The 23,277-nt window shown below is 38.5% G+C and overlaps 1 protein-coding gene across 2 annotated transcripts in view; it reads right to left on the bottom strand.

Annotated features, from left to right (window-relative positions):
• tmem132e (transmembrane protein 132E) overlaps positions 1–23,277 on the bottom strand; it is a 1,017,037-nt gene that overhangs the window by 307,890 nt on the left and 685,870 nt on the right. The window lies entirely within an intron of this gene.

Raw genomic sequence — 23,277 nt, 5'->3', positions numbered from 1 at the left:
GTATTTAATGCTTAAACAAAAAATAAACAAAAGGTAAGTGCCCCTAAGAAAAGGCATTGAAGCTTAGGGAAGGCTATGCAGAACGAAACTAAAACTGAACTGGCTACAAAGTAAACAAAAACAGAATGCTGGACGACAGCAAAGACTTACTGTGGAGCAAAGATGGCGTCCGCAATGTACATCCGAACACGACATGACAATCGACAATGTCCCCACGAAGAAGGATAAAAACAAAGTACCGTATTTTTTGGCCTGTACTGTATGTATTGCTGCATTCGAAACATTTGTATTGTTGAGAATATAAGTAATTATTGTTATTATTCATTATCAATAGTACTATTTCTATTGGTATTTTTATAGCTCCATTTGTAGTGTAATAATATTCATTGTGTTACTCATACCGTATTTTTCGGACTATAGGTCGCCGTTTTTTTCATAGTTTGGCGGGGGGTGCGACTTATACTCAGGAGCGACTTGTGTGTGAAATTATTAACACATTAACGTAAAATATCAAATAATATTATTTAGCTCATTCACGTAAGAGATTAGACGTATAAGATTTCATGGGAATTTGGCGATTAGGAGTGACAGATTGTTTGGTAAACGTATAGCATGTTCTATATGTTATAGTTATTTGAATGACTCTTACCATAATATGTTACGTTAACATACCAGGCACGTTCTCAGTTGGTTATTTATGCGTCATATAACGTACACTTATTCAGCCTGTTGTTCACTATTCTTTATTTATTTTAAAATGCCTTTCAAATGTCTATTCTTGGTGTTGGGTTTTATCAAATACATTTCCCCCAAAAATGTGACTTATACTCCAGTGCGACTTATATATGTTTTTTTCCCTTCTTTATTATGCATTTTCGGCCGGTGCGACTTGTACTCCGGAGCGACTTAGAGTCCGAAAAATACGGTAGATGCGGTAAATATCGCTCAAAGGACGACATGAAACTGCCACAGGAAAATACCAAAAAACGAGAAAAAGCCACCAAAATAGGAGCGCTAGAGAAGAACTAAAACACTACACACAGGAAAACAGCAAAAAAGTCCAAATAAGTCAGGGCGTGATGTGACAGGTGGTGACCGTACACCTACTTTGAGACAAGACCTATATTGATGCATGCCTGGTTATGCTTTAAAGCCATATCCAACAATTGCGACAACGACTTTTTACTGTCAACTGAGTTTCGTTTTTGAATGATTTCTGCCTTTGCATTTTTTCAACGCAAAAAATGTGCCTTGGCTCAAAAAAGGTTGAAAAACACTGTGGTACATGGTGAGATGATAAGTGTGACCAGTAGATGGCAGCCACACATAAGAGATACGTGTAGACTGCGATATGACTCAGACCGCCCACAAAACCAGAATGTGACGTTTTGGGGCCAAATGACAAGGATTGGCTTTAGAACAGGAGTGTCAGACGTACGTGTCAGAAAAATATCGGTTTGGAATTCAACTAGCTTTGCGTCAACGTTGGAATCATTACCCAAGGTTTTAACCAGGTGGGAGATTGACTTTCATCTTCACTGACTTGAGTCTCTCTTCTTGCCGACACTCAGGATGTGGTTGTCTTGACAACTAAAGGTAAGAATTTCTTTGGAGGGGACAAAAAATACAATTGATAAAGTTATAAAACATACGTTTCCAGGAAGCTAATAAAGGTCTCCACTTTAGAATCGACTCAGCAGGATATCTGCTAACATGTAGCTGGAATTAACCGCTAAGCATCTGTTTAGGCCAGGGGTGTCAAACGTACGGCCCGCGAACAGGTTTTATCCGGCCCGCGGGAGGACTTTGCTAAGTATAAAAATGAGCCAACATTTTTGAATGAAAGAAACTGCTGTTCTAAATGTGTCCACTAGATGTCACAATAGCAATTATTTGGTATCTTTGTAGATGATGCTACATATGTAAAAAAATAAATAAACCACATGATGTTAGTGCACCAGTCGAGTAAAATGAGCAAACTACATAAATAACATCCTGTAATTTGATTTTGATATATATATATATATTTTTTTGTCTTGATGGATATTGAACATTAAGACCAATGAGTTGACTGATGAACATTATCACATAATTTATTCAGAAAATACAAATAACGACAAATAAATGTAGAGTACTATTAACCGCAACATGTAAGTGTAAAAAACCCCCAACAACATTATGCTTTGTACATTTTCAGAAAGTGCTTGTTCTATTTTTTAACAAAGAAAACAATCTGAAGTTGTCTTTATTTTAAAGTTATCGTGCCGTGATTTTTATCTAAAATGAGTTTGACACTTTTGAAGTTGCAGCGATTAAGATCAAAGAGCCCCCTTCCTCAGGATGTAAAAAACTAGAAAATAATCAGAATTCATGTAAAAATGGCCTCAATAATGATACATTTTTTCTTCTTCTAAATCCGAATTTTGCACGTGTTTCTAATCCAGTTAAGGATTTCTGACGTTTTGTTGTGATGTTTTGGGGCAAAACGACAACAAGCTGGCGTAAAAGTTGCGGTGATTGAGATCAAAGGGCCTGCTTCTCAGGATGTCAACGACTGGAAAATATTGAAAATGTAACACACTAGCGCAAAAACCCCTAAAGATGACCCGAATGCAATTTTTTGAAAGATACTTTGCTGTTACTTTTGTTGGTGAAGTCGACTTTTGCATGTGTTCTAGTCTAATCAATTTTTTCCGACGTGTTGTTGTGACATTTTGGGGCAAAACGACAACAGCTGGCGTAAAAGCTGCGGTGATTGAGATCAAAGGGCCTGCTTCTCAAGATGTCAACAACTGGAAAATATTACAAATATAACACACTAGTGCAAAAACCCCTAAAGATGACCAGAATGCAATATTTTGAAAGATACTTTGCTGTTACTTTTGTTGGTGAAGTCGACTTTTGCATGCGTTCTAATCTAATCCATTTTTTCCGACGTGTTGTTGTGACAACAGCTGGCGTAAAAGCTGCGTGATTGAGATCAAAGGGCCTGCTTCTCAAGATGTCAACAACCAGACCAGCGATTCTCAAACTGTGGCGCGCAGGCTCCATCTAGTGGTATGCCAGAGTATCACTTAATTAAAGTACAGTGTTTTATTTTCCTGTATTCAAACACAATGTTACAGTTCAAACTGCGTGTAATGTTGGTTTCCAAACACACAAACAAAATATTGAATTTACTCATTAAATTAAACATCTGCTTTGTTTTTAATGAGTACCTAGGTCTACTACGCTACTGTATTTTAATGTTGGTTATCAGGGTGGTACTCGGAGAGCAAGCGTTTTCTGAGGTGGTACTTGGTGGAAAAAAGTTCGAGGACCAATGAACTAGACAATATTTAAAATTCTAAACGCTACCAACATTGATTGATTGATTGAGACTTTTATTAGTAGGTTGCACAGTGAAGTACATATTCCGTACAATTGACCACTAAATGGTAACACCCGAATAAGTTTTTCAACTTGTTTAAGTCGGGGTCCACTTAAATTGATTCATGATACAGATATATACTATCATCATAATACAGTCATCACACAAGATAATCACATTGAATTATTTACATTATTTACCCTAACACGTAAAGATCGTCTTAACGATGGTCTTTAACGATAAAACGCTACTTTTCTCGGTAAATAAGAAATACGTGTTGACTGCAATATGACTCAGACCGCCCACAAAACGGCGCTTCCGGAAGCGACTGTCAGAAAGCGTCTTGAAGATGATCTGTAAAACATAATCCATGCAACATTTTGACCAAAGAACCACCATTACATGTTATGTAGACCAGTGGTCCCCAACCACCGGGCTGCAGCCCGGCACCGGTCCGCGGACCGATTGGTACCGGGCTGCGCAAGAAATAAAAAAAAATAATAAATAAATAAAAAAAATTTTTTAATTTTTATTAAATCAACATAAAAAACACAATATATACATCATATATCAGTCCGTAAGCACACATGATTGTATTTCTTTATGAAAAAAAAACAAAAAAAAAACATTCCGTGGGACACATTTTTAAGCTACAAAAAGGTTGGGGACCACTGATGTAGACCACAAGGAAGTGTTTTCCATAAAAAAAAAAAAAAGACCCCTTTAATGCGCCCTATAATAGATCTGACTAGACTCGCTCATCGGCAGTGCGTCTTACAATCCGGTGCGCCCTATGGTCCGGAAAATACGGTACACGCTAAGGAATGTGTTCAAGTCAAAATGGAAGAAAATACGTGAGCTTCGCTCATTAGGAAAACTTTTATACAAGATCTTTTTTGGGGGGTCCAAACCCCAGCAGCAAGCGGCGTATCATGCACTGCCTACAATAATCCAGGTTTTGATGACAAATCCACACAACTCTAGCAGCTGCATGCAAGTCCAAATGGAAAAAAAGATAAGAGACTTTCACTCCTCTGGGAAGATTTTCAACAAGATTTTGGCCCAAATCATATTAGCAGGCAGCAACTGTCATGTCTTTAATAAGGATTTAAATTATCAATATTATTACAAAACCAATTATCAACCAAGAGTCGGCTCTCTTGGTTGCTTTGTTGGGTCTGCTCCTGTCTCTGGTCATGCTCCCCTCCACCCCAGCAGACGATGGCGTGGAACACCGCAGAAGCCAACACAGTGTATATATATTTTATGTTGTTGTTGTTCTTTTACTTTTGTGGCTGTGTGTAGAAGTGGCTGATTGCATCAGATCTGCTCTTTTAATGTCTTTAAAACCGACCACACATTCTGATAGTTTATATATCAATGATGAAATCTTAACATTGCAACACATGCCAATACGGCCGGGTGCAATTTTAAATTTCCCGGGGATCTTCCGGTTGAAAACGTCTATGTGTGATGACGTTTGCGCGTGACGTCAATGGTTGAAACGGAAGTATTCGGACACATTGTATCACAATACAAAAAGCTCTGTTTTCATCTCAAAATTCCACAGTACTCTGGACATCTGTGTTGGTGAATCTTTTGCAATTTGTTTAATGAACAATGGAGACTGCAAATAAGAAAGCTGTAGGTGGGATCGGTGTATTAGCGGCTGGCTTCAGCAACACAACCAGGAGGACTTTAGTTGGATAGCAGACGCGCTATCCGACGCTAGCCGCCGACCGCATCGATGATCGGGTGAAGTCCTTCGTCGCGTCGTCGATCGCTGGAACGCAGGTGAGCACGGGTGTTGATGAGCAGATGAGGGCTGGCGTAGGTGGAGCGCTAATGTTTTTATCATAGCTCTGACGAGGTCCCGTAGCTAAGATAGCTTCAATGGCGTCGTTAGCAACAGCATTGCTAGGCTTCGACAGGCGGCACAGCATTAACCGTGTAGTTACAGGTCCAGTGTTTGGTTCGGTGTCTCCTGATAGTAGTATTGTTGATCTTCTGTCTATCCTTCCAGTCAGGGGCTTATTTCTTTTGTTTCTATCTGCATTTAAGCACGATGCTATCACGTTAGCTCCGTAGCTAAAGTGCTTCGCCGATGTATTGTCGTGGAGATAAAAGTCACTGTGAATGTCCATTTCGCGTTCTCGACTCTCATTTTCAAGAGGATATAGTATCCGAGGTGGTTTAAAATACAAATCCATGATCCACAATAGAAAAAGGAGAAAGTGTGGAATCCAATGAGCCAGCTTGTACCTAGTTACGGTCAGAGCGAAAAAAGATACGTCCTGCACTGCACTCTAGTCCTTCACTCTCATGATCCTCATCCACAAATCTTTCATCCTCGCTCAAATTAATGGGGTAATCGTCGCTTTCTTGGTCCGAATCGCTCTCGCTGCTGGTGTAAACAATGGGGAAATGTGAGGAGCCCTTCAACCTGCGACGTCACGCTACTTCCGGTACAGGCAAGGCTTTTTTAATCAGCGACCAAAAGTTGCGAACTTTATCGTCGATGTTCTCTACTAAATCCTTTCAGCAAAAATATGGCAATATTGCGAAATGATCAAGTATGACACATAGAATGGATCTGCTATACCCTTTTAAATAAAAAAAAAATCATTTCAGTAGGCCTTCAATGTCCTTTGTGTTCTTTGATGTTTCCCTCTTACACACATGTTTATGTGTGCTATGGCTATGAGGTTTTTTCCCCCCTTGGCCTCAGTCTGGACCCCCTTTCCAGGGGCCCAGGCTTAGACTGATTTCTTTTTTTTCTCACCCCCCCCCCCCCCCCCCCCTCCAGTGTTTACCTGTTTCTCACCTTTTTTGTAAGGGGCGCCGAAGTTGGCAGACCCGTCAGCGATCCTGTTCTGTCTCCCTGTAATGTTTGTCTGCTCTTGAATGGGATTGTGCTGAAAATCTTAATTTCCCCTCGGGGATTATTAAAGCATTTCTGATTCTGATTCTGATTACATCATCGTCTCATTTTAATAAAGATGTAACGTTATTGTGGGTTCAAAATCTTCGCAATAACGCTGTGACATGTGACGGTGTCAAACGAAAACTTGGCGAGTGTAGTCTTTTTTCTGGCGCGTTAGCGTTGGCCGTGTCTGAAAATAAACGACATCTCCCAGAATCCTCAGGAAGTGAAGTGTGTTCGTACTCTCGGTAAGAGGAATTTTTTTTTTTTTTTTGGGACATTTCCTGAAAATGAAACAAACCCTGGCGAAAAGATAACTAATTTGGCGGAGGTAAGAAAGTCTGCATTCTGCAAAGCAATACATGCCACTTTCCGTCTCGAGCGTTTGTTTCCAGCCGGTCACGTCGCACCACAAAGCTGTTCATCGCGGGGAAATGTGAGTAAACTGAAAAACGACTTGGTAAATCCCAAATCCATCCGTCCTTTTTCTCCCGCTGGAGCCTGTCCAGCTGCACTCGGGCTGGAAGGCAGCACCTCATAAACTGTCATCCAGGAAATATATTGGAAGCCAAACATCCGTTTGTGTGGTATTTACATTATTAAAAGTTCAATTGTGAGTCAACTTTTATGAGAAACTGCATTTTCCAGACTGATATAAAAATGTCCACTGTAGAGGACACTGTGTCTCATAGTGAACGTTGAAAGGCACTAAAGTGAACGTTATTGCTTTACACAATTAGTTAAAAAATATATATATTTTCTTGACACAGTGGATGTTATTTGCACTTATAAATACATGTTTGTAGTAATAAATATGATTGGAACACTTCAACTACAGTAAGTGTGTTTTTCCTAAACATTCCTGCCACTTAATTTTACACACTATAACATTTTATACCAAGTCTTTTTATTTTGGACAATAATATCGTACCGTGGCCTTAAAACCGTGAAAATATCGCAAAGTGAGATTTTGATACCATTACATCCCTTCGCATTTGAATTATCACTAAGAAACACAAATATTCACTTTGCAACTGGCTGATTCAGATATTTACATGTTTGCCTTAAATCACACAACAGGCAGCATATCATGCACTGTCTGCAAAACTACTGCATGTTATGACACACCACATTTGCTGTATTAATAGCTCTAAAAGAGACAGTTATTCATTCACATTGCATCTTTCTACAACACCCAAAACCAGTGAAGTTGGCACGTTGTGTAAATGGTAAATAAAAACAGAATACAATGATTTGCAAATCCTTTTCAACCTATATTCAATTGAACAGACTGCAAAGACAAGATACTTAACGTTCGAACTGGAAAACTTTGTTATTTTTTGCAAATATTACCTCATTTGGAATTTGATGCCTGCGACATGTTTCAAAAAAGCTGGCGCAAGTGGCAAAGAAGACTGAGAAAGTTGAGGAATGCTCATCAAACACTTATTTGGAACATCCCACAGGTGAACAGGCTAATTGGGAACAGGTGGGCGCCATGATTGGGTATAAGAGCAGATTCCATGAAATGCTCACCGACATCTGTGTGTAAAGGATATCACCACATGGGCTCAGGAACACTTCAGAAAACCACTGTCAGTAACTACAGTGTGTCACTACATCTGTAAGTGCAAGTTAAAACACTACTATGCAAAGCCAAAGCTATTTATCAACAACACCCAGAAACGCCGCTGGCTTCGCTGGGCCTAAGCTTATCTAAGATGAACTGATGCAAAATGGAAAAGTGTTCTGTGGTGACGAGTCCACATTTCAAATTGTTTTTGGAAACTGTGGACTTTGGTCCTCCGGACCAAAGAGGAACAGAACCATCCGGACCGTTGTAGGCGCAAAGTTCAAAAGCCAGCATCTGTGATGGTATGGGGGTGTATTAGTGCCCAAGGCATGGGTAACTTACACATCTGTGAAGGCACCATTAATGCTGAAAGGTACATACAGCTTTTGGAGCAACAAATGCTGTCATCCAAGCAACGTTACCATGGACGCCCCTGCTTATTATAGCAAGACAATGCCAAGCCACGTGTTACAACAGCGTGACTTCATAGTAAAAGAGTGTGGGTACTGTCTCCTATTGAAAATGTGTGGCACAATATGAAGCCTAAAATACCACAACGGAGACCCCCGGACTGTTGAACAACTTAAGCTGTACATCAAGCAAGAATGGGAAAGAATTCCACCTAAAAAATGTGTCCCCTCAGTTCCCAAATGTTTACTGAGTGTTGTTAAAAGGAAAGGCCATGTAACACAGCTGTAAAAATGCCCATGTGCCAAATTTTGCAACGTGTTGCTGCGATTAAATTCTAAGTTAATTATTTTTATTTATTTTTATTTTATTTTTTATTTTTTCTCAGTTCGAACATTAAATATCTTGTCTTTGCAGTCTATTCAATTGAATATAGGTTGAAAAGGATTTGCAAATCATTGTATTCTGTTTTTGTTTACGAATTACACAACGTGCCAACTTCACTGGTTTTGGGTTTTGTACTTCAGATATTGGAAATACATAATTAAAGTTAAAGTACCAATGATTAACCAATAAAGGTCCAAATCACAGCAGCAAGCAGCATATAATACAGTGTCATAAAATGTTTTACTAATATGTTTCTTGTCTTAATCATCTAAAAAAAAAAAAAAGACACATTTATTCACTTTGATAACATGCACACTAACAGCTGACACATTCAAATAAAAATGGAAGAAAATAAACAACTTTTAACAAGATTTTGGCCCAAATCCCAGCAGCGAGCAGCATATTAAATGTAGAATATATTTATATCATTTATATATTATATACAATACATAATATATTATATATATTATATTATTTATTATTATTACTGTCTATTGTGAGCGAACTGTGGTGCTGAATTTCCCCCAGGGATCAATAAAGTACTTTCTATTCTATTCTATTCTATATCATGCACTGTCATGTCTTCAATAAGAAATCTTAATATGGAGATTCACATTTATTTCATGCTAACATGCTACATTCAGGTCAACATCGAAGAAAACTTAAAACTTTCACTCTTTTGGGAAGAAGAGAGCAGCATATCATGCGCTGTCGGGTCTTGAATAAAAATATTATTATGAGGAGTCCAACTTTTTTTGGTCTTAGTCATATTAGAACTTTCCACAAGATTTTGGCGTTTATTTCTGATGCATGTCCAGAATACCTTCGCTATTTCTGGCCTGTGTCAAAACTGTAATCATCGGGAAAAGAGACAAATATTCACTTTGTAGCTTGTATGCTAACTTTCTGCATTCAAGTCAAAATGGTACAAAACACAACTTTCACTCTATTGGAAAGACTTTGAAGTTCATTATTAATTGTTCTAGCGCAGGGGTCACCAACCTTTTTGAAACCAAGAGCTACTTCTTGGGTACTGATTAATGCGAAGGGCTACCAGTTTGATACACACTTAAATAAATTGCCAGAAATAGCCAATTTGCTCAATTTACCTTTAACTCGATGTTATTATTAATAATTAATGATATTTACACTTAATTGAACGGTTTAAAAGAGGACAAAACATGAAAAAAATTACAATTAAATTTTGAAACATAGTTTATCTTCAATTTTGACTCTTTAAAATTCAAAATTCAACCGAAAAAAAGAAGAGAAAAACTAGCTAATTCAAATCTTTTGGAAACATTTTTTAAAAATAATTTATGGAGCATCATTAGTAATTTTTCCTGATTAAGATTAATTTTAGAATTTTGATGACATGTTTTTAATAGGTTAAAATCCAATCTACACTTTGTTAGAATATATAACAAATTGGACCAAGCTATATTTCTAACTAAGACAAATCATTATTTCTTTTAGATTTTCCAGAACAAAAATTTTAAAAGAAATTCAAAAGACTTTGAAATAAGATTTAAATTTGATTCTACGGATTTTCTAGATTTGCCAGAATAATGTTTTTGAATTTTAATCATAATAAGTTTGAAGAAATATTTCACAAATATTCTTCGTCGAAAAAACAGAAGCTAAAATGAAGAATTAAATTAAAATGTATTTATTATTTTTTACAATAAAAAAGGAAGGAATTTAAAAGGTAAAAAGGTATATGTGTTTAAAAATCCTAAAATCATTTTTAAGGTTGTATTTTTTCTCTAAAATTGTCTTTCTAAAAGTTATAAGAAGCAAAGTAAAAAAATTAATGAATTTATTTAAACAAGTGAAGACCAAGTCTTTAAAATATTTTCTTGGATTTTCAAATTCTATTTGTGTTTTGTCTCTCTTAGAATTACAAATGTCGGGCAAAGCGAGACCAGCTTGCTAGTAAATAAATAAAATTTAAAAAATAGAGGCAGCTCACTGGTAAGTGCTGCTATTTGAGCTATTTTTAGAACAGGCCAGCGGGCTACTCATCTGGTCCTTACGGGCTACCTGGTGCCCGCGGGCACCGCGTTGGTGACCCCTGTTCTAGCGCATCCCGAGGCAGCAAGCAGCATATCGTGCACTGTCACGATCAAAAGAGTTGCATGATGGCAATCCACATATTCTATAAGATTCCGAAGCTAATGTTTGCCCCAAATCTCTGTTTTTGGTCACCGCCAGGGATTTCAGCGGAGCATAACAGCAAGCAGTACAACAAAGAATCTTATTATCAGCATTCATTACCGATTCTGTTGTTGCCAGATTGCCTCGACTTAATCCACGCTAATATAGACTAATATTCACTTTGCAACGAGCAGATGTTGCATTCACCTCAAAAACAAGGAATTTCAGTCTTCTGGGAAGACAATCAACAAGATGTCTGGACTTTATGGTTGCCCCAATTCACAGAAGCAAGCAGCTAACCATGGACTTGTCTGGAATAAAATAAGGAATGTTATTATGGCATGTTGAGCTCTCAATACTCTACCTTGTTCTCCCCCGATTTTGCACATTTTCAGACAAAATCAATCCCGGGTTATGAAAAATAAGCCTATTGCTACTGAACTTCTGAGCAAGAATAGAAACAACCCCATCACTCCGAGGCGTTGTGATTGATGATTCCGAATGTGGTCACGTTCCACAGTAATAAGTTGGCCAACTGCGGTTTAATTAACCTTTAAATAAACCACATTCAATCAAACTGAATGACTGTAAATCCAACATACCCTGGTGGGATACGATAAATCCGGCGACATGCAATCAGACAACCGCATGCGGCAGCCGTTGCAGTCGCGGAGCACTGTAAGAATATTTCTTAGCCAAAATCACAAGGCTTTCCAGCCGCTCGTCACCCCGTGAGTACAGTAAACAAACACTGACGCTGACACTTTGATGCCCTCCTCTAAGGTTGTCTCCTCCTTACATGAAAAGTCTCCAAAAAATATACGAATGGCAACTGAAAATTGGCGTATTGCATGCCATCAAAACAAATCCTTGCCCCCTGAGCGCCCCACATCGAGGCCTCTGGGATTCATCCGAGAAGATGATTAGGGCAGATATGAGCGTGCCCCCCCCCCCCCCCCCCCCTTTGTCTCCTATGACAACATCGGCTCTTAGGTGGGTTAGTGAAGACACAGATGGGCTTCCAGTGTGAAACCCTACACTCCTTCCTCTTCCACTTGATGTCCTATTAGACCTCAGGCCAGGAGGAATTGAATTCCCTTCCTGTTGCGCTCCCATTATGTGAACATCTGTTCGGCGTGTTGGTAAGAGGTTTGGGCCATGAGTGAGCCAGAAACGGCCTTCAGGTCATCGCATTAAGTTGGCTCTTAGCCATGAATAAGTGGATAGTTGTTCTCCAGGCCGGACGCATCTCTCGCTAAAAAGGTTGGGACTTGAAAGATGATTTATTAGATTGTCTTAGCTTCTGTTGAACTGGGGCCGTACTTATCAAGCTTCTTAGAATTACTCCTAAGAAGTCTGCTAAGAGTTGACTTAAGAGTAAATAAATTATTCGCTGAAAGCTGCACTTAAATGTTAGTTATCAAGCGTCTTACTCACACTTTCAGCGAAGTGTAGGACTGAATCTTAAGTGTCACACTCAGAGCTGAATTACGACATTACTATGTGCCGTAAACGGAATTTTAGGTGACGTCATTTCTGTGTCCATAGAAATGACCAATCACGGAAGGGAATCCGTTGTCTAAGAATAAAGAAATATCTTGGAAATATTTAAGTGGACAATGGGAGTGTATATTTTGACAATAAACTACAAAATAATACAAAACAAACTAGTCCCCGCCGGCACTCACGCTACCGCTCCCTCTCTTCTCTCGCCCACACACTCACTGACGTCACTCACCTCACGGCCACACACATACGCTACTGTCATAACATTTTCTTTCCAATTCATTAATTAGGCAACTAATTTGAAACTGGTGTGGGTGGCTCTATATATACTAGCCCACTGCAGACACATGCAGAAATCAACAAGGAATCGAAAAGTATTAAATCTGTGACAAAAATAATATCCGCTCTGTCTAAACGATACCGTTTGATCAGCTGCTCGTCATCAAAAAAACAAAAACATTGTTCCGTTCCCTGAACGTTCGCACACGTCTCTCTCGCCTCAGTGCCATCCCCTGCTGGCAACTCCTAACCACTTAAGACACCTCTGAAGGTCTCTTAAATATCGTGGAGAGTAGGAGTGATTCTTAGCCTTAAGAACATTGATAAAAAGCTTTTATTCTTAAGTTTGAGAGTAGGACTAAATTTCGCAAATTCTCAGGACTTAAGTGTAAAATGGCACTCTAAGAAGCTTGATAAGTACGGCCCCTGATCTTGTCTCAGTAGACAGAGTTTGTTTTTGGTAGGTAGGTTTCAACTGGTTTGATTCTGTTGAACTGATCTTGTCTTAGTAGACAGAGTTTGTTTTTGGTAGGTAGATTTCAACTGGTTTGATTCTGTTGAACTGGGGCCGTATTTATCAAGCGTTTTAGAGTGCCATTTTATACTTAAGTCCTGAGAATTAGCTAAATTTAGTCCTACTCTCAAATTTAAGAATACTAACTTTCTTAAGTCTAAGAATCACTCCTACTCTCCACAATATTTAGGAGACCTTCAGAGGTGTCCTAAGTGGTTAGGAGTTGCCAGCGGGGGATGACACTGAGGCGAGAGAGACGTGCGCGAACGTTCAGGGAGCGGAAGGATGTCCTGGCTTTGTTTGATGACGAGCAGCTGATCAAACGGTATCGTTTAGACCAGGGGTGACCAACGCGGTGCCCGCGGGCACCAGGTAGCCCGTAAGGACCAGATGAGTAGCCCGCCGGCCTGTTCTAAAAATAGCTCAAATAGCAGCACTTACCAGTGAGCTGCCTCTATTTTTTAAATTGTATTTATTTACTAGCAAGCTGGTCTCGCTTTGCCCGAGAGACAAAACTCAAATAGAATTTGAAAATCCAAGAAAATATTTTAAAGACTTGGTCTTCACTTGTTTAAATAAATTCATAATTTTTTTTACTTTGCTTCTTATAACTTTCAGAAAGACAATTTTAGAGAAAAAAATACAACCTTAAAAATTATTTTTGGATTTTTAAACACATATACCTTTTTAATTCCTTCCTCTTCTTTCCTGACAATTTAAATCAATGTTCAAGTAAATTTATTTTTTTTATTGTAAAGAATAATAAATCAATCTTAATTTAATTCTTCATTTTAGCTTCTGTTTTTTCGACGAAGAATATTTGTGAAATATTTCTTCAAACTTATTATGATTAAAATTCAAAAAAATGATTCTGGCAAATCTAGAAAATCTGTAGAATCAAATTTAAATCTTATTTCAAAGTCTTTTGAATTTCTTTTAAAATTTTTGTTCTGGAAAATCTAGAAGAAATAATGATTTGTCTTTGTTAGAAATATAGCTTGGTCCAATTTGTTATATATTCTAACAAAGTGTAGATTGGATTTTAACCTATTTAAAACATGTCATCAAAATTCTAAAATTAATCTTAATCAGGAAAAATTACTAATGATGTTCCATAAATTCTTTTTTAAGTTTTTCTCTTCTTTTTTTTGGTTGAATTTAGAATTTTAAAGAGTCGAAATTGAAGATAAACTATGTTTCAAAATTTAATTGTCATTTTTTTCGTAATTTCTCCTCTTTTAAACCGTTCAATTAAGTGTAAATATCATTAATTATTAATAATAACATAGAGTTAAAGGTAAATTGAGCAAATTGGCTATTTCTGGCAATTTATTTAAGTGTGTATCAAACTGGTAGCCCTCGCATTAATCAGTACCCAAGAAGTAGCTCTTGCTTTCAAAAAGGTTGGTGACCCCTGGTTTAGACAGAGCGGTATTATTTTTGTCACAGATTTAATAAGGGGCGTCATCTCATCAGCAACATCACGCAGCAGAGAGTCTAAATTGAAGTTAACCACTGAATAATAAAACTAAAATAAATGAAAACAATGCACCCTTTTGAAGATACCGGATGGACCCAGTCAAACTGTCGCTGTCATAAATTCTGTACGGGCAATTTGTTATGTAATATGTTAACAATTGTAACTTTTTTACAAATGTATTTTTGATTCATTGACAATATTGTTTGTTTTTTTTGTATTATTTCGTAGTTTATTGTCAATATACACACTCCCATTGTCCACTTAAATATTTCTAATATATTTCTTTATTCTTAGACAAGGGATTCCCTTCCGTGATTGGTCATTTCTATGGACACAGAAATGACGTCACCTAAAATTCCGTTTACGGCACATAGTAATGTCGTAATTCAGCTCTGAGTGTGACACTTAAGATTCAGTCCTACACTTCGCTGAAAGTGTGAGTAAGACGCTTGATAACTAACTTTTAAGTGCAGCTTTCAGCGAAGAATTTCTTTACTCATAAGTCAACTCTTAGCAGACTTCTTAGGAGTAATTCTAAGAAGCTTGATAAATACGGCCCCTGATCTTGTCTTAGTAGACAGAGTTTGTTTTTGGTAGGTGGGTTTCAACTGGTTTGGAGAACAACATGATGTCAACAATGGGAACTGTGGCACAATTTCTCACCCCGTCGAGACTAAAACCCCACTTCTGACACCACTTTGAATACAGTTTTGAGCAACATTCAGACTGACAAACCACAACACTGGCAAGGCAGACACACTGCTTACACAACTACCAGTCTGGGAACCTGATTCATAAGGGCATTGGGGTCAATCACACAGGGCTTTACCTGACGACAAGACGACTCCATTGGCCTAAAAGTCATATTTTCAACGTCGGACTGCAATTACAACACAGCTTGCATCTTGAGGACAAAACTGTACACATCCTCTCTTGTCATCACCCTATTGTCTTGCTTATCATACGAGTAAATGATGTAGCATAGCACTGGGCAAACCAGGCATGGCCCCAAACTTCTGACACCACTTGTGACAAAATCATACATAGGTCACAGTACACTCAATCCAAATAAAGGTCTACAGGGTTAAACACTTATCTTATCACCAACTTGTCTTTGGGGTCAACTGCACGGGTCACCTTTTAACAAGAATCTTGCTTTTGGCACCACTTGTCACATGCATCCATCCGAGATTCAAATATGGGCCTACTGAGCTTATCAAGGTGAAAAAATGATATACGCCTGAACATAGATGCAGGACCTTTGACACAGTTGACTATACTATCTTAATACAGAGGTTAAAAACTCAGTGGGAATATCTGGATCTGTTTTTAACTGGTTCAAGTCCTATCTTGGATCACAGGACATACTTTGTGGAAATTGGTTACTGTGTCCAAATAGCTATGACCTGTGGGGTTCCTCAGGGCTCGACATTGGGACCCCTATTGTTCAATTTGTACATGCTGCCACTAGGCCAGGTAATACGCAGCTTCAATGTTGCCTACCACAACTATGCAGCTGACACTCAGATCTGCTTGTCACTGACGGCAGGTGAATGTCAGCCTGTTGATTCTCTTCGTCGCTGCATGGAACAGATCAGTGTGTTGATGCAAAACAATTTTCTTCAGCTAAACTCAGACAAAACTGAGATGATTGTCTCTGGCCCACAGAAGCAAAGAGAAAATATTATTAATCACCTTGAGACTCTCTCAATGACACCTAATAATTAAGTTAGAAATCTAGGGGTAATAATGGACTCAGACTTGAACTTTAACAGCTACATTATGTCAATAACGTCAGCGACTTTTTACCACATAAAAACATTGCCAAAATCAGGGGAATAATGTCTCAATCAGACTTACAAAGACTAATACATGCCTTTGTTTATTTATTTGTTTATTTATTTATTTTATAATTCATTTGTTTCCAGCAGGTTAGACTACTGTAATGGCCTTCTCACTTGGCTCTCAAAAATAGCTGTAAAGCAGCTGCAGTACATTCAGAATGTTGCTGCTCGAGTCCTGACTAGAACCAGGAAATACGACCATATTAGTCCAGTACTTAGGTCACTGCACTGGCTTCCTGATGCTCAGAGAACAGACTTTAAAACAGCTCTCCTTGTGTACAAGTCTTTTCATGGTCTTGTGCCAAAGTACACCTCTGATATGTTCGAACTATATGAACCATCTCGAGCTTTGAGAACGTTAAGGGAGTGGTTTCCTGCCGGTGCCCAGAGTCAGGACCAAACATGGTGAAACTGTGCTTCAGGAATAGTCTTCCTGAAGATGTGAGACTGGCCTCAATGTTGACAATGTTCAAATCCAGCCTGAAAACACTTTAATTTAAAGGCCTACTGAAACCCACTACTACCGACCACGCAGTCTGATAGTTTATATATCAATGATGAAATCTTAACATTGCAACACATGCCAATACGGCCGGGTTAACTTATAAAGTGCAATTTTAAATTTCCCGCTAAACTTCCGGTTGAAAACGTCTATATATGATGACGTATGCGCGTGGCGTCAATCGTTGAAACGGAAGTATTGGTACCCCATTGAATCCAATACAAAAAAGCTCTGTTTTCATCTAAAAATTCCACAGTATTCTGGACATCTGTGTTGGTGAATCTTTTGCAATTTTTTTAATGAACAATGAAGACTGCAAAGAAGAAAGCTGTAGGTGGGATCGGTGTATTAGCGGCTGGCTGTAGCAACACAACCAGGAGGACTTTGACTTGGATAGCAGACGCTAGCCGCCGACCGCATGGATGATCGGGTGAAGTCCTTCGTCCTTCCGTCGATCCCTGGAACGCAGGTGAGCACGGGTGTTGATGAGCAGATGAGGGCTGGCTGGCGTAGGTGGAGCGCTAATGTTTTTATCATAGCTCTGTGAGGTCCCGTTGCTAAGTTAGCTTCAATGACGTTGTTAGCAACAGCATTGTTAAGCTTCGCCAAGCTGGGAATTATTAACCGTGTATTTACATGTCCATGGTTTAATAGTATTGTTGATCTTCTGTCTATCCTTCCAGTCAGGGATTTATTTATTTTGTTTCTATCTGCATTTGAGCCCGATGCTATCACGTTAGCTCAGTAGCTAAAGAGCTTCGCCGATGTATTGTCGTGGAGATAAAAGTCACTGTGAATGTCCATTTCGCGTTCTCGACTCTCATTTTCAAGAGGATATAGTATCCGAGGTGGTTTAAAATACAAATCTGTGATCCACAATAGAAAAAGGAGAAAGTGTGTAATCCAATGAACCCTTGTACCTAAGTTACGGTCAGAGCGAAAAAAGATACATCCTGCACTGCACTGTAGTCCTTCACTCTCACTTTCCTCATCCACAAATCGTTCATCCTCGCTCAAATTAATGGGGTAATCGTCGCTTTCTCGGTCCGAATCTCTCTCGCTGCATTGTAAACAATGGGAACATGTGAGGAGTCCTTCCTCCGGTGACGTCACGCTACTTCCGGTATAGGCAAGGCTTTTTTTTTTTTATCAGCGACCAAAAGTTGCGACCTTTATCGTCGTTGTTCTCTACTAAATCCTTTCAGCAAAAATATGGCAATATCGCAAAGTGATCAAGTATGACACATAGAATGGATCTGCTATCCCCGTTTAAATTAAAAAAAATCATTTCAGTAGGCCTTTAATTGGGAATATGACAACTGAAAGTATCTTATCGCAACATTTGGATTCATTTTAATGAATTGTGATTGTTTTCATAATGATTGTATTTTCTGATTTTAATGTGAATTATTTGTCCTTCTTTTGATTTTCTGTAGAGCACTTAGAATTGCCTTGAATTGTGCTCTATACATACAATTGCCTTGCCTTGCCGCAATGAAAAAAACGTGTACACTGACCACACCACTGAAGAGCCAACACTTTCTAATCAAGGCTTCAAGGTTAATCATCCTACTTCTGACAACACCTATCGCGGGAGTTAAAAACATAGTATAGCATCCATCCCACATTTAAACCTACTGGAATGAACTGCAAAGATCCAGACTCTTTGCAAAGGTAGCCATATTGCTGCTTCAGCGGGCCATCTTAAAACCGCGACAATAACATCCCACTTCTGACACAATTTGTCATAGCACAGTACCCTGAACACCGATTCAACTTCAAGCATAACACCGCTCATCAAATGGATTCTCCTCAAGGCTTCAAGGATAGACATCCCACTTCTGACACCATTGCTAGTTTTCACCATAGTCAATCAAGGAATTGTAGTGGAATGAAGACCGCTACTAGTGTCATCTGACAATATATCTTCACGAGATGTTTTATGCAAAAGTCCTTACATTCGCCTACAGCGGACTGATGTCTCTAGCCCTCGTCTTTGAGTCCCAATAGATGTTGCCTAGCATAAAAGTCAAGGGGGTGGGAGTTTGTGGGGGGCAAACATGAAGAGGATGTTATGAGGAGGGCAGACATTTGCTCTTGAGATAGGAAGAAGTGCATAAATGTCTCCTCAAGTAAAAGGTCAGCGGCAGAGCGTGGAGAGGTTTTAGAAGCATTCTCTCCCAGCATTTTTAATGTTTCAGCGTCAAGGGTTTTCCTTATTGATTTCTTGTTTTCATCTCCGTCTCAATCGTTCTCATCCAGATGCACGGCAAAAGAACACGTTTAAGGACGGCTGCTAAGGCGGCGGATTTGCATCAAATCATCAATTTCATCAAAGCCCGTTGGCAACCGAGTAACGCAGTCATCCCAAGGGCCGTCTGTCATTTATGACAGAGCCGAGGTATGCGTACACGTCTGGGGAATATTGATAGTAATCAAATCCGGCGTGGCGGCGAAGCAGAGGCGGTGACACAACAAGCGGGTGGCAGGAGCTGTCAGAAGCGCGGGTATATTGTGATTGCATTGTGAAGAATTCCGTGGGTAATCGTACCAAGGTGAACATAATGTTTTGCCGATGACCAAACACACAAAAACAGAAACATTTTGCACAAAAAACTATTCATTTAATGGCTTCATGTTGGAGGTTAAGGATATGTTAAATATTCAGCCACGTTCAACCACTTGTTGCCCAAAACAGCAGCACCCACCGATTCTGATGAATCAAATTGTTCACAAGTTTATAGCACAGTCTTGAAAATAATTATTTAGTTATTTATTGTGTATTTACCTTTTTTTTGGTCATCTATTAGCTTTCTGTTCACCTTTTCTTCTGTCCAGCCTCCCTGGGTCCTTGCCTTTTATTTGCATTTTTTTGTTGTTGCAATTTTAAAATCAATATTTGACTTTGTTTATAATTTATTTGTCGAATGCAATATAATAATATCAATGATAATATAAATAATGATAAAACATCATATTTATACGGATTCCCTGGGTCCTTGAAGATTCTACAAATACAGATCATATAATTTTCAAATTGTACATAATGTAAATACAATTTAAATTATCCACCTAATTCATACAAAACATTTTTTTAAACATTATTATTTCTATATACCATAAATATAAGCAATTAATACAAATAATTATAAGTACTACTAATGCTGCTAATAACAACAGTAATTTTAACAGTAAATATTTATTTAAAGTTATTATGAAATTGTATTAGTACTATTTACACCATTTTTGGCCTCCGATCCCGATTGGATTTTGAGTCCCAATCCAATACTTTCACAATAATTAGACTACAAGAAAATGTTTTAAAGCAAGTAACTATATTAAACACAATAACACTGTTTTATAAAGCTTATCTTATTGCTACATTATATATATATATATATATATATATATATATATATATATATATATATATATATATATATATATATATATATAATATATATATACACTACCGTTCAAAAGTTTGGGGTCACCCAAACAATTTTGTGGAATAGCCTTCATTTCTAAGAACAAGAATAGACTGTCGAGTTTCAGATGAAAGTTCTCTTTTTCTGGCCATTTTGAGCGTTTAATTGACCCCACAAATGTGATGCTCCAGAAACTCAATCTGCTCAAAGGAAGGTCAGTTTTGTAGCTTCTGTAACGAGCTAAACTGTTTCAGATGTGTGAACATGATTGCACAAGGGTTTTCTAATCATCAATTAGCCTTCTGAGCCCATGAGCAAACACATTGTACCATTAGAACACTGGAGTGATAGTTGCTGGAAATGGGCCTCTATACACCTACGTAGATATTGCACCAAAAAACAGACATTTGCAGCTAGAATAGTCATTTACCACATTAGCAATGTATAGAGTGTATTTCTTTAAAGTTAAGACTAGTTTAAAGTTATCTTCATTAAAAAGGTACAGTGCTTTTCCTTCAAAAATAAGGACATTTCAATGTGACCCCAAACTTTTGAACGGTAGCCCTCAAAGCCTCCCTGTATCCAGAGACTTACTGCCTGAGTTTGTAAACAATAACAAAATCCACACACAAATAATTATTTTGTAATATTAAATATAGAAATAAAAAAAAAGAATAAAAATCAATTTAATCATTTTAGTATCATTTATATACTAGATACTATACTAGGTGTGGATAGTATCTGCATCTGGATCAATCAACCCTACTTTACATTGTAGCTTTAGCGGTTAGCTTCTTGTGTGTAGCATCATTAGCTATTCCTTTTCCTCTAGACCAGGGATGTGAAAAAACCACGGCCCGCGAGACCACTTCAATTTCAATAAGCAACCTGCAGGGTGTTTTTCATATTACATTTAAATACCAAGGGGTTTAAAAGGTGGGCAACGTAACAATCACCGGTCAGTGATCATGATGTGTACTAACTTGTCATCACAAGCACAGCATTTACTTGTCTGACCCAATCCAGACAACCTTTCGTAGTCAAAAAGTCAACACACAAGGTCACACATAACACAACCTGCTCAGTGAACTTGGGTGGATTTTATAAATAAAAAAAAAATCCCATCAACATAAAAAATTCTAACTGACAGCCATTTAAATCCATTGCAAGGCATGATGGGAAAATGCAAAACACTTTCCCCACACTTATCCATGTTTGATATTGATATTTCTGATTGATTACAACGCTTTACAGAGGTTGTCACAAAAGTAAACAAGGTAGGAGTTGAATTTTTACATAATCTTAATGTTCAATTATAATAATTATTAATTATGATAGTATGTACACACACACACACACACACACACACACACACACACACACACACACACACACACACACACACACACACACACACACACACACACACCACACACACACACTTGTATATTTACTTAGCATGCAGTCGGCTTTTGTCCCCCAGCCAAATTTCTTAAACCCAATGCGGTACCCCAGTCAAAAAGTTTGGTATACCCCTGCTCTCGTCCTCCAGTCATTATGCTACTCGGAAGAAACCATTTCCCGCATTGGTGGTAGTATCTTAGAAGCGGCTTCGCACTGTGGATGGGCGGCGCGTTAGTTCCAACGTGATCTCAAATTTGAGCCAATAAAAGTCAAATACAAATAAGGCAACAAGGAGAGTATCCCACACTTCTCTTTTGTAAAGTAAATACTGTATGTACAGCAAATATGGGCATCTACATCAACTATATGATTTGACTGACAAACAAAAAAAAAAAAAAAGAGTTAAAAAAGACGCATATTGACCCGCTTTTCGATACTATGAGCTGGATCGGGACATTTTTGAATAGAATAAATAATTTCCTTTTCTCGGGGCATTGAATGCGCTACAATGCAACGATCCGGATACCGAGCACATCTTCCTCACCAAGAGGAACCTCTCAACCTCGAGAGACGAGTTATTAATAATGCCGAGACACGCGTCGTTCGTCCATTAAGGCCGACTCGAACCGGGACAAACGTCTTTAAATGGACGCACAGATAAACATCATGCACCAAAGCGCTCACGAGTCCCTGACTCGACTAAGAGCATATTGTGTCAGCTGTTCTAAACAAAGTAGAGTACACTCTGGTGTGGTGGAGAGTGCTAATTAGCGCAGATGAAGGGCGCTTCTTTATCGCCTGCCTTCCTTTATAATGTAACATTATCTCACAGTGGCAGCTTTAATCACTCATAATTTGCGGATTAAAAAAAGTAGGAATATATAACCAGTGTGACTCCATCACCATCCCGGGGAGAGGGAACTTTTCATCATCGAGCTTTTATGTTCACCCATAAAAATCATCCATAATTTATATTGACAGTTGCCTTATCTGGTCCAGGGGTGGCTGTTTGGGAGGTAGTTGGGAAGATGGCGGGTTTGGAGGGGGGGGGGGGGCAACAACTAAGCCAAGTTTTAAAGGGATGGAGCTCCAATGATGGATGGCATCTATTATTCAAGCTCCTCGGGTTTAGGCGTCTCATAACATGCGATCTATGATATATTCACAAGGAAGCCGCAAAAACATCCTTTTCCGCACTTTTTTTTGGACCACATATGCAAGGATTTAACAAGCGGTCGCCAATAAATGAGTCTTCATATACAGTAAATGAATCCTCGAGGACGTGAATTCAAAGTGCAATTGACGTTTACTATTTGATACATTTTTCACATTTTAATGGAAAGGACGATTGCAACGATATCTGCATACTTGCCAACCGTGGAGACCTCCAAAATCGAAAGATTTGGGGAGTCTAGGGTTTGCGGTGGGCGGGGTCCGGGGGGTGGGGGTGGGGGGGTTAAGGGGGGAGTATATTTATAGCTAGATTCACCGGACCCCACCCA

This window comes from Entelurus aequoreus, linkage group LG05 (assembly GCF_033978785.1).
Source record: "Entelurus aequoreus isolate RoL-2023_Sb linkage group LG05, RoL_Eaeq_v1.1, whole genome shotgun sequence".
Classification (NCBI taxonomy): Eukaryota; Metazoa; Chordata; class Actinopteri; order Syngnathiformes; family Syngnathidae; genus Entelurus; species Entelurus aequoreus.
The sequence above is the reverse complement of the archived record's forward strand: the minus strand, read 5'-3'. Positions and strand labels throughout refer to the sequence as shown.